This window comes from Falco peregrinus, chromosome 14 (assembly GCF_023634155.1).
Source record: "Falco peregrinus isolate bFalPer1 chromosome 14, bFalPer1.pri, whole genome shotgun sequence".
Taxonomy (NCBI): domain Eukaryota; kingdom Metazoa; phylum Chordata; class Aves; order Falconiformes; family Falconidae; genus Falco; species Falco peregrinus.
The window spans coordinates 2963561-2975775 of NC_073734.1; the positions used below are offsets into that span (position 1 = coordinate 2963561).

A 12215-nucleotide genomic window follows, 5' to 3' on the forward strand; every position below is an offset into this window, starting at 1 on the left:
AAATCTAAACATAATAGTGAATGCAGATGCATGGCTTGAAGAATGATTTCTAGTTGAGCGTTTCCATCAACATTTTACAACGTCAGTGCCTTAGGATTCCTCTAATGCAATTCTTAACAAGAAAAACCCTGAAAATACAGATATTTATTTGCCAAGTTCAACATTTTAAAGAAGAAGTTATAAACTAATTTTCCTCTTTCACATAGCAAGTCACATCTTGCACCTTTCCAAGCAAGACCAAGCTGTGTTTTGGCACACACCTGATCACACTGGAGCTGCCTCATCAACAAATGCAGTTTGCTGAATATTCATAATGAGGTATCAGTCTTGCCAAATCCTGAACAAGCTCTGCACCTAGTCTTCTTCCTCTTCTGCGATTAGGTTTTACCAACCAAAAGCCCAAGCTCAGTGCTGACTTCTCCTAGAGCTTCTCTGCAGGCACTTCTCAGTGCCAGACTGTTGTTTCCAGCTGGACACACAGTCACATCCAATGCCACTGCACCAGGAGTGGAATTAGCAAGCCAGACCTGCCTGCTGGTGGAAGAAGGCTCCAACCAACAGTAATCCATGGGTTCCAACACCTGTCCACAAGAGTACTGAGGCTGCAAGTCCTTGCAAACCCGTTTGCTATCCCGGCACAACCAAGAATCCACAGAAACACAGAATCATTTAGGTTGGAAAAGACCCTTAAGATCACTGAGTCCAACTGCTAACCTAACACTACCAAGTCCACCACTAAACCACGTGCCCAAGTGCCACGTCTACAGGTCTTTTAAACACCTCCAGGGATGGTGACTCCATCACCTCCCCAGGCAGCCGGTTCCAGTGCTGGACAACCCTCTCAGTGAATTCACTTGCCTCTGTGGAAGCCCCTGTAAACACTGCACGTTCTCCCTTCTGAGCGATTCTAGGCAATGGGTCTTGAAGGGCACAAGGTCCCAGAAGAGGATGAGGTAACACACAGTGGTCTACAGAAAGGAAAGATCCATCAGGCACCTCAAAAGGACAGGACGGTCTACTCTCAGCAGGAAGACAACCACATGGAGGGCTTGCCTTTGGCAGCCGACGGTGCTCCAGAACTGGCGTGCTGACAACACAAACAAGTGCTGCACTGCGCACGCTCGTTAACGGGACAGAAAATGCAAGCGCTCTCTTACACACAGGCTCACATGCATAGGCACAGCCAGTTCCTCAGATCTTCACAGGATCATTAGCATAAACAGCTTTTCAAGCAGCAGGAAGCAAAGGAAACTCTGAACAAAACAGGACTGAAAGCTGTAGGGCTCAAGCACTTGGCATGAAACTAAGAGAAAGGGTCTCCTTGAAAAGGTGAACCTTCTACATTATCCACATTTTTTCCTCTGTCCTTCACACCGGCTAAAATTGAGACAATGAAAATAATACAAGATTCAGGCAGCTTTTCAGAAAACATTTTGTTATGAACTATTATTCCAAGTTTTCTGATCCCTTTGAGCCAGCTACTGTACTACACACAAAAGTATTTCTATAATCATCAACCCACTGCCATTGAGAGCAGAGTAATCCAGGAGTGCCAGAGGGTTTCAAGTGAGCAGCTGGGGAAAAGAGCATAAATTCCTCCAGAGAGGCTCTTTGCACCAAAAGTATTTTGTGGCAGAGGTAAACTAGCTTCAGTTGCATTTCTGCACAAAACGAGAGTAAAACACTTGCATAGTTCGTAAGTGGCACGGCATTTGTACACTCCCAGGACAAAGAGCTTGTTTTCAGGTCCTGCACAAACCTCTCCTCTTGTGTAGGACACCACGGAAGTTTCAGATTTTTTTTCCACATTGGTTTGTTTCAAAACACCACACATTCCATGATTCTGCAGTTGTGCAACTCACCCCTTTGCTCTAAAACCCCAGCGTTTCTTGTCAAATGCTGTTTCCAGCCTATGCTCCTGCATAAATAACTACATTTGCATCTGGTTTGCATTTTCAGTGCACTGCTGTTGACCTAACTCCAAAACTAACCAAAGAGCTATCGAGGACAAACTGCCTCGATCCATCACATGGACTCCACAGCCCCCCAAGTCCCACCATGCTTTCATGCCTCAGGAAGAGAGCCTTACTGGTCACCCCTTTTGCCACAGTCTGAAGCTTGCCCTTTCCCCCTCCTTCATTTTTACCCTAGCAGCCTGTCCAGTAGCTTGCACCAGTAGGAGGTGCCACAGCTCCGTTTGGGCCACCTGGTCCCCACTACAAAGGACACTTACATCCCTCAGACCTTGCACTAGGCAACACTTACACCCACCCAACAGAGATGCTTGGTAAGAGAGAAGAATTGTTCTGAGTTTCCAACACCCTAAAGATGCATATAAACAAATCCAAGATGGTATTTAAATGGTCAGAGCGCTGTTCCTGAATCCAAGAAGAAAGTGTATTTATAGCAAGACCACAGGACACAAACCACACCAGCAACTCCTGGAAGCGAGGGATTCCAGCTGGCTTTTGTAGCTCTGCTGACAGTTCATCCACCTCCCATCTTCCAGTTACCTAACGCGCTGAGCAACCCCACCCAGTCGGAAACACTTGAGGCATTTGCACTGCTGCTCCCAGAGACAGCTCTTACAAACCACCACTGCCAAGCCTCAACCAGCCCTGCAACACGACTTCAGGAGCGGACACCGCCAGCCCGGGACGGCCCAGCCCGAGAAGCTAACGCTGCGCTGCTAGACCCTGCTCTCCGCACAGTGCTCTTCGCACGCAGGCTCACACGCCTAGGGAAGAAGTCCTGCCAACACTCCCTCCTTCCACTGATTTACCCAAACAACATGTGTGTTCCAGACTAGTGTCAAGGGCCAGGCAGAGGGTAAGAGTTAGATTCATAAGTCATGTGAATCTCCTCTGCCAGGGCTCTGATCCAGTCCTTGTTAGGAAACAGACACGCTGCTGGTCCCGGGCTCAGTCACTCTTTCCCACCCTTTGGGAAGGCCAATGCTTTGGGCAAGGAGAGCAGGCTCAGCAGCATTAGGTCATTCAGTAACCATTCCGCTTGCTACTTAAGACAAACACCGTGGCTCTCAGATACATTAGTTCTGAATTACACCAGCATTGCAAATCTCCATTACAAAGGTCACCAGGATGTGTGCTCAGATCAGTCATTCCGTGTTTTGGTAAGGAGCAAATTTTACCAGTCACAGCTGTATCGCTGGAGGATAACCTAAAAAACCCAGAGCACTAAAACAGGTAAAGAAACCTGCCAGCAAGACTGGGACACGTTCCTGTTTGGAGTGCCTTTTTAGCAAACTTCTAGCAGATCCAAGCAGTTCCATGCTCCTGTAAACAGAGCATCCGCACACTCATCTGCTACCGAAACAGTGCTCTGCTCTAGACTTCAGATATAACCTAAGCATTTTCTTTCTTTATCTGGTCAAAATAAACCCTCCTGATTGGAGCAACCAACAGGAGTCAATAACTACACGCCGCTAGACGGCTCAAAGTCTCAAGTTCACGCTCTCCCTACTCCACAGTATGCAGCCATTCTATCAGCTGCTACGTCCCTGAAACACTTCAGAACAAACACGTCTCTTGTGAAAGTTTAACCATCTCACAAGGGAGAGCTGACACAGATAGGATAAATACGTGTTTCAAAGCATATACCCGGCGGAATGCTAAGACTCCAGAACTCGGCGAGGACCGTGCCACAGCACACCTGCGAGGGATGCAGGCACCTTTGGAGACGGGGAAGGAAGCCACTACACACACTTCTCCAGACCTCCAGGACTGAAAGTGTTACTCTGCTGCTTGGCCTCTTGCTAATTGTGGGTTTTATTTTTATTTCCTATTACCCTCTTGCACGCTTGATGAGATTATCTTACTGGAACTGACACAGCTGGAGGCTGTAGCCATACATGGAGCCTCTCAGGAGGCAATGCAATTTTATTTTCATTGATCAGAAATCAGCAGGGCAGTAAATGATGGGAAATTCCATTAGGAGAAATACTGGGCCCTGAGACCCAACTGTCTAGGTACACCCAAATCCCAGAAAGTCCCGTCCTTCCATGAGGTCCCACCTGGATGCTGACATGGTCATCTTTCTTCCTCCCAAAATGGAGTAAGCCACTAACCTGATATTCTGAATCGCCGACTGCTCTGCCGGAAGCGGAGGCAATGCTGTCAAACACCCCCAAGGGTTCAATTAGCTGAGACAAAGTCTTTGGTACCCGCAGCAGCGTTCAGCTCCCCCATCTCAGCCTGGCAGGCTGCTGCGGGGCTGGTGGGGTTGCACAGCAGGTACCTGATGCCACAGCCGCAGCTGCTGCTCTCACAGGCCAGGCAGAGGCCAGGTGGGTGTGAGATGCGCCAGCACGCCAGTGCGTCAGCCGGTTCTCGGGTAGTCACAGCAGAGCCAGAAGCAGCCGAGGGGATGTCCAGGGCGTGCTCCCCTTCCAGTCCCATCCGGAGCCCAGGTCCCTGGCAAAGCATTACAACTTCACTGCAGAGGGAACGGCCTTCCTTCTGCGCGGGCAGGGGTCTCGGGGCACGCACTGCTCGGGGGAAACCCCTTCTGACAAAGCACTGCACAATACACAAGCCCAAATTCATTTGAGCCCAAACAGAGAATCACATCTCAAACCTTCTGTTTTAAGATACCATGTACACAGAATACGCACTCACTTCCACGTTCCTGGATCAAAATCCTACCATCAAGCCTCTCTGATTAAAATCTGGCTTTGACCTGCCCTGGTGTTAATTTCTGCGCATGCCTAGGTTGAAAGCAGAGTCCTTTGCCTCCTGCAGCAGGACAGACAAGCCCCACCAGTAGAGCACGGGTTAACAGAAGCTGACCGCAGCACAGTTGTTAAGGTAATCAATACCAGTGAGATACTAAAGCAGCATAAGCCACATTATTGATTGCCAAGCAGATGATAAAACTGTTTATTATGATAATTGTAGGGTGACTGCAGGATGCGCCTAGTGCTGTCTTGAGCTTTTTACAAAAATAAGAATTGCCAGAGCATAACCTTCTGTCTGAAGCCCTTCTGAACCTCAGCAAGTCCTCCACACTCTACTCTGCCAAAGCTGCAACCCCGAGCCACCTCCACCTCCAAGCTACTGCTTGGACAGAGGTCACATTACTAGACACAGACCCTCTACTATTTAACACGCATACACCCCACACTGTGGTCGCACTCTTAGAAAAGCCGCCCCCCCCCCCCCCCCTTGGCTGGAGCACCCCCTTCCAGGGAAGCAAGAGCTCAAATACCAAAACTTGTAACTTCAGATCTGGGTCCTCCTTCTGATCAGCTGAAAATCAGAACTCAACTTCCCACTCCAAAACATTTTCTTCAGTTTTTCAATTGCTTTCTTCTCTACTCCAGGCTTTCTATAGTTTTCTACATAATTTTAAGAAGGTTTAACAGAGTTTTCCCCTGCATGGCCTAAATTATCATGCAATGCGTTAAGAACTCCTTTTGAGAAGGCTGAACTCCAGATATACTTGGTTTGGGAGACCCACCTCTGCACAGCACTGGGTATGCATGCACACAGCCCGTACCTCAAAAGCAAGTGACACGCAGCAGCTTGTCATCCTGCCACCGGGTGCCTGCAAGATGAGCAACTGATCTGCCAGCGTAAAGCAAGACAGAATTTTGATTCTCAAGTCGCTTCAAATACCAAAGGGTTTCCCTTGAATTAAACACAGTAACAGGCATGAACTGGCCTTCAGAAGATAAGCAAAACACAAACTGCCAGATTCTGTCTACTCTGGCAAAAGCACCTATTACTGCTCCATCAGCAGGAGCAGGAACGGAAGCTATAACATAACCGGGCTCCACGTTGCCACCACTGCCAAATGACAGCTGAAAGTGAGTTTAACAAGGGCTGAAGCTCCAGGGTTCTGTCAGCAGCTTTACGGGCCGTAATTATGGAGTATGGCTCCCATTATCTCCCAGTATGGACAGGGCTCTGACAGCTTCATCTCAGTATTAACCCAAAGGACCATATGCTATGGACTGCAGGCAGTACTCAGTGCAAACTCCACAGTTCTGGCTGGCTGCTTTCATGCAGTCTGGGTTGCTTTCTCTAAGGGATCACAGTCAATGTTTGCAAAATAAACTTTACAGCAGTCAGAGCAGTCTTACTGCGGGCTGGCCTCAACCTGGTCTAGACTACAGATGGTGCTTCTGACTAATGCTCTGGCCCTTCCTCCTCCTCTTAATGCCTTGTCTCATCAGCATCAGAATGACCTCCCTACTCCCTGGGGCCTCCTCCCTCACCCCCCCATTCCCTGCCGCCTCCCCACTTTTAAAAGGCTTCCTCCATACACATAGTCAGCAAAAGATTCTCAAGCCAAGTTCTTCAGGGTGAAAGACAAAACCTTACACATCCTCACAAGCCTTTCATCCTTTCTCTGCTGAACCAACCCCTTCTTTCTAGCCTGGTCTTTGCCATGCACATCTGTATCACAGGAGACTGGCGAGGATGGCATTTTACCTTTCCAGCTGGCTTGCAGAGCAGTTAAAAGGTTAACGATGGAATCAACAATGTGATTGAAACCGGCATTCCGATGAGCAAATACATCACACCACACAGCCACTGCTTTAGAGGCCGGAGATTTGGACACATACTTCTAAAAACTTGTCCTCTGTCTGCCCAAATACCGGTGATGGGCTGCAGAGCCTCATGAAACTCATCTCAGAGGCCTCAGGGGGCTGGGGCTGCTCTTTCAGCCTCTCATCAGTAATTCTGAATATAATCAAGATGAAAACAACCCTTTCTCACTAAAATCTAGACAAGGGAGGAGACCTCCCTTCCTACCACCCTTTGAAAAGGCCAGCCTCCAACTTTCCCCTCCCGCCAGGGTCAGAAAGAGCAGAAGTCAACTGCCGTGAGCACCAAGCACCAGCGCATCAGGTCCTCCAAGACAAGGGACCCTTTGTTGTTGCTAGAAAATCTGCCATCATTTACAGCCAAGTCCAGCTGCACACCTGCAAGCCTTCTGAAAGCTGACTTCTCCATCTGAAGCACTAACAACCAGCACCAACTGAAGCCCCTCAATTCTGTACGTGACACTGTGTTTTACGCACACTTCTCAGCCGCGCAGCCAGCGGGGCGCCAGCATTGCACGACAGCCAGCACATCGCAAGGCACGGCCCCACGCAGCAGAGCCCAGCGGGGTCCTCCCTGGGAGGCCCACCCAACACTGCTGAGCACACTCCAGGACACAGCATGGAGGCACTTCTCTGAAGCCTTACTGGGATTTATTTTTCACTCCCTCCTGTTCTAGAAAACGATGATTCGGTCTTAAACGATTTTGTTCTACCCTCCATACAACAGGAGAAAGTGGGCGACATTGCAACAAGGGACAGCGCACCTAAATAGCTTAAGTTGTCAAGGAGGGACAAGTACCAAACGTTGAGGCAGTAAATCCTCTGGTCACCTATGGAAAGCTCCACAGAACATATCAACTTTCTAGCAGTAGAAACAGCCTTTCTTACAGCACAAAAGTCAAGTAACAGTCCTGAAGATGACTACTAAGCAGCCAGCCCATCCTTTGGACACCCACACTTTCCCACCAAGGCCTGGAAAGGTCTCCAGTTACAGTCAGCAAGCCCAGGCAATGGGAGAGACAGACCAATCTTTTAAATGCAAAACAAAAACCCCCTAACACAGCAACCAAAAAGGGTCGACGAAATTTCAAGTGGTCTTTGTCTTCTGTGTTGTTAATACCTCCGTGCTCAGAAACCCGCTGCAGAAAGCCTCTTAAGCCAGAGACTAACCTTAGCTGAGCAACTCCCAGCTCCCCCATGTAAACCACTTTAGAACTAGGCATGGTAATTAGTGCCGTAACGGTAACGGCAGTTGCTAACCACGGTGGACCTAGACAACAAAGACTCATCAGCTAAGATTGCTGGGGATTGTAACCTACACATGCAAAAGGCTCTGCTTGTACTAAAAAAGGGGAAAAAAATAAACCAACAAAACCCCCTCTTCATCAGTTAAATCACAGCACCTTCCAGGTCACTAATGAACTACAGCTGAGAAACAGGATAAAACAGCTCCACAATACGGGATTTTTTTCCCCCAGTAAAACCCATTGCCCCCAGGATGACTGCAGCAGTGACAGAGTGAAGCTACTGGAAGCCACCAGGACACACAGGACTGTAAAGTAACCATATGACTCTGCTGTGGATCAAGCAATGCTTGCACCTCACTGCTTTCGGCGTTATTTATCATTCGTTCTGTAACAGCATCTGAAGGCTCCAGCAATGCTGGACTATCCCGTGGTCAGCAGCGGTTTGCTTACTGCTCCAGGTCCCAGGCTTAGGGTAGTCCCAGCCTCGGTGCTCCGACTCCGCTCCACCTTCACGCACCCCCCGTGCACTTGCTCAGCAGCGGCGGCTCCATCCAGCCGATGTGAGCTTTGCACTGCACCTCCACACTTGACCAAGACTGACACCCCCCCCACCCCCCCCACCCCCCCCCCATTCGTTAACGCAGAACAAGCTGCCCAGCCCAGGATCCAGCCCCCTTCCCCAGCCCCCCTGGATATGCAGCTCTGAGGATGCTAGCTGGCACTCCTGCAGAGAAGCCAGCGACAGCAGATCGGTGCCCCAATACCACTTACTTTTCCTGAAAACCATCTGTTTTCATTATCACTACTACTTTTAATTGGTACTTTACAGCAGCCTTAAGCCCTCCCAGCTGAAGGAAAGTTCTGCTCCTAAACGAACAATTAGAAGGTGCACCAAGGGAATTTTTTTCTCATCTTCAGAAAAGAGTTTCCCAGCACAGCGAAAAGGCAAGCCACCCGGTCAAATGGAACTCCCTTGAAGGGGTATCCTCAGGTGCTGCTCAAAGCCTGCAGGTGACCCTGGGATTCCCACTGCATGAGCAGGCTACTGAAGTCGGGAACTTGAAATACTGAACTTCAGCATTACTAATGAAGGAGTCTTAATGCCTTTGCCCTGCATCGCTTGCTGAACTGCCTCCTCTTCCTCACCTGGTCACAATAATTGCCCTGAGTAAAATCAAAGATTCTAATGCCCATCTCACTTGTGGAAGGCCCCTGACACAACTTAATTTGCTCAAGAGTTCAGGTCAAGTGCAAGTTGAAAAGACAGGGCCCTATTAAATGCATAAGAAAATATGTCCACATGAAGCATCATTACTAGAAACATGGTCTCCTGATCAAGCGCTTCTCTGAAAAACCAGCAATGAGAAACATCCACAAAAAAGCCGCAAGAGGCGGCTTTAGCCATTTCCAAGAAAGCAGAAAGACAGGGAGGTGAAATGCCAGAAGGATGCTGTGGGAAGGGGCTGTCCCACGGGCCACCCGCACCTCCCCAGCACCTGTGCACAGCACAGCAACAGATTCAAGGCTTTAATTAGAAACAAGCCACGAAGCTCCAAAACTTTTCAGTCAACACTGATCAAAACCACATCTATCGGCCCCCTCTGTAGTTCAGTCGGGGCTGATATTCTACCATCACGCTGCTCCCAAAGCCCCCCACACTCGGGCAGTCCTCTGGGAACCTGCGCCCTCGGCAGGCACCCCACTCCCGCCCCAGGAGGACAGAACCCCCAAGGAAAGGTGACCAAGATGCTTCCCCCTCGTCTTTCCCAAATCCAGTCCCACTCTCAGATTACCAAATTCCAAAATCCTCAGATTACCAAAGGACCAAAATTTATCATGTACGTGAACTCCTGTAAAAGTCCAAAAATCTAACGCAGGTGAAAGGAAGAGGCGAAGAGCTAATGAAGTGACCAACAGAACAGCTCTGCCTGCTGAAGCCAAGGGGCACGTTTTGCTCTTTCCCTCAGTTTCTCCATATCCCATTAAGTGCCACCCAAGCAGAAGCTGCTCAACAACTCCACATTTATTACAATTTGGACTTGTATATGGAATACAAGACTTGCATTTGAGAAGAGTATTCCAGAACAATTTTGAGAATCCTGAAGTCCACAGAATGACAAGGCTTAAATCAACACTAATACCATTTACACGCAAATTTGTCATCCTTTAAGTCACCTGAGGTTCCCTTGCTCTCCTTTGCATTTTCCACCTTCCTCTCACTCTACAGCAACTTTCTCCCCTCACAGCCCCTTTCCAAGCACTGAGTTAAATTCCAGGTCAGTGAAACTCCTTGGTAGATGTGAAATAAACTATTTATTTACTTAACCTTTGTTTACACCTCCTGTCTCAGAAAATTTACTTAACCTACAAAGATGGGAAGTCATCTACAGTTTGTAGCCTGGTAATGGACAGAACCACCAGCACCAGAAGACCCCTGGGCTCCGGTGGGAACCACCGGCGAGCAGGAGCCTGCAGAGCCGAACCAGGGGAGCCAGCGCTGGGTCCTGCGCCCGCACCACTCTGAGCGCCAGCTCCATGCCCAACGCCCCTGCCCTTCCCTCCCCACGCCATGCCACTTCTGCGCCTCAGAACAGCTTTTTTTCTGTCCAGCAGTTGAGATCCAGTAAGGACACCCCATGCTGCTATCTTCACTGCCCCAACCTGGCGGAGGGCAGAGGACTGCCATACCGTAAGGCCTGGCACCAGTCACTAGCACCATGCAGGGTACTGGGCCCGCGCACGGACAGGGGTCCCTGCCTGGCTCAGCCCACCCCCTTGCTCCACGTTCAAGCATTCCCCAGCTCTCCAACATCTGTCTCCGGAGAAGGGGAAGCGAACGCTTCCAGTGCCCAATGAGTCCAGATACCGATCAGACCACAACGCAACAAGGGGGGGAAGGACACAAAACAATTAATTCTTGGCTCCTTGTTTTAGCTCTAGGCAAGGGAAGGTGCATGGCAGAGCAAGAGGAGACTGGAACAGACCGCGGCTGGGACATGTTCCAAGAGCCCCAGGGGCGACAGTGCTGGCTCCCAACCCCAGAAACATGGGGCTCCTCTCCAACAGGTGAGGGCTCAGTCGGGCTCCTCGGGCACAGGGAACAACAAAAGCCTCTCGGGCAAGATTTCTTCCAACTCTTCTGTGCCCAGGCCAAATGGCAAGAAGACCCTCAGTGAGAACAGGGCTAAGCTATCAGACAGACCCAGCTTCTGCCACCAGGTCTGCATGCAGCCTCCTCCACATCTCCCCTCCAAAAAGGCAACGCTTTCCCTGCCAGACAACTTACAGAAAAGCCTCACAACTGCAGGGGTTTATGCTGTTTGGGGGGGGTTGCGATCTGTCCGGCTGTATGTTCTCCCCTCGGACAAAATGACGTGGTCCCTGCACACCAGGACATGCCACCAGGGTCAGGACTGCCGCAGTGGCAATGGGAGCGAGCATAGGTGTTCGCCCAAGGTGACATGAAATGCCTGGCTTGCCTTTTGAGCTAAATCCTGGCAGTAATCTACAGGTTAATTGTCCAATACAATGAACGTCTCTGTGATCTCAGACTTCTGCCACTGAAAGCACTTAAACCACTGCTTCTAGAGCAAAGGAAAAATCTCGGTAAGATGAGCATTGCACGGCTGAACTGCTCAGCAGCTTTCTAAAATGCATCTGGGGAACACGCATACCCCCAGCAGTCTCACCTCAGCTGGGACAGCGGGAAAGAAAAACTGAAGAAAGCAAAAAGGAAAACAAGCACACAGATGTGCACCGAGCCTGTCTGCAGAAAGTGAACTTCAGAGTCTCACAGGAAAGCTACCCTACACGTGTGGTAGAAGGGCAACTGGATTACCTGTGCTCCCTTGTTTAACCAGCCCCAGCAATGCAAAGTGACGCCGTGGGATCTCAGAAGGACCCGGACCAGTGCAGCTTCCACCAAGGCGCGACCTCTCCCAGCATGGCAAGCAGGCACATAAATGAACCTATGCAACACAGCATGCAAAACCCCTTCAGGTTCATGAGAAAGTCAACTGAGTAACTGAAATAGAAATGAAGCGTCGAAGTACAAATAATTTCTCACTCTTCAAACATTTCCTCAAAGAAAAATAAGCAAAACCACAAATAAGTAAAACGTTTAGGTGGAAAAGAAAAAAAAACCTTGTTCAACAACTGAACTAATGTATGCACAGCAAAGGAAGGAGCTGGAAGAGGACACAACATGAGAAATCCCCCACTTCTACATCATAAGCAATCTGAACAGGAGGCCTGAAATCCAGTTTCCACTTCTAAAGATAGCTTATTTCTTTCCCTTTGTCAAAGTTCAAAATAAAAAAGACATGCGAAACTCTTGCCTAAACCATACTCAACTGCTGGCCATGCCAGTGTGCTACAGGGAGAATACAAGATCACTA

The 12215-nt window shown here is 49.3% G+C and overlaps 1 protein-coding gene across 2 annotated transcripts in view; it reads right to left on the reverse strand.

The window, feature by feature from the left end:
* The window catches only part of ZFHX3 (zinc finger homeobox 3), a 174288-nt gene that overhangs the window by 120994 nt on the left and 41079 nt on the right, over positions 1-12215 (reverse strand). The window lies entirely within an intron of this gene.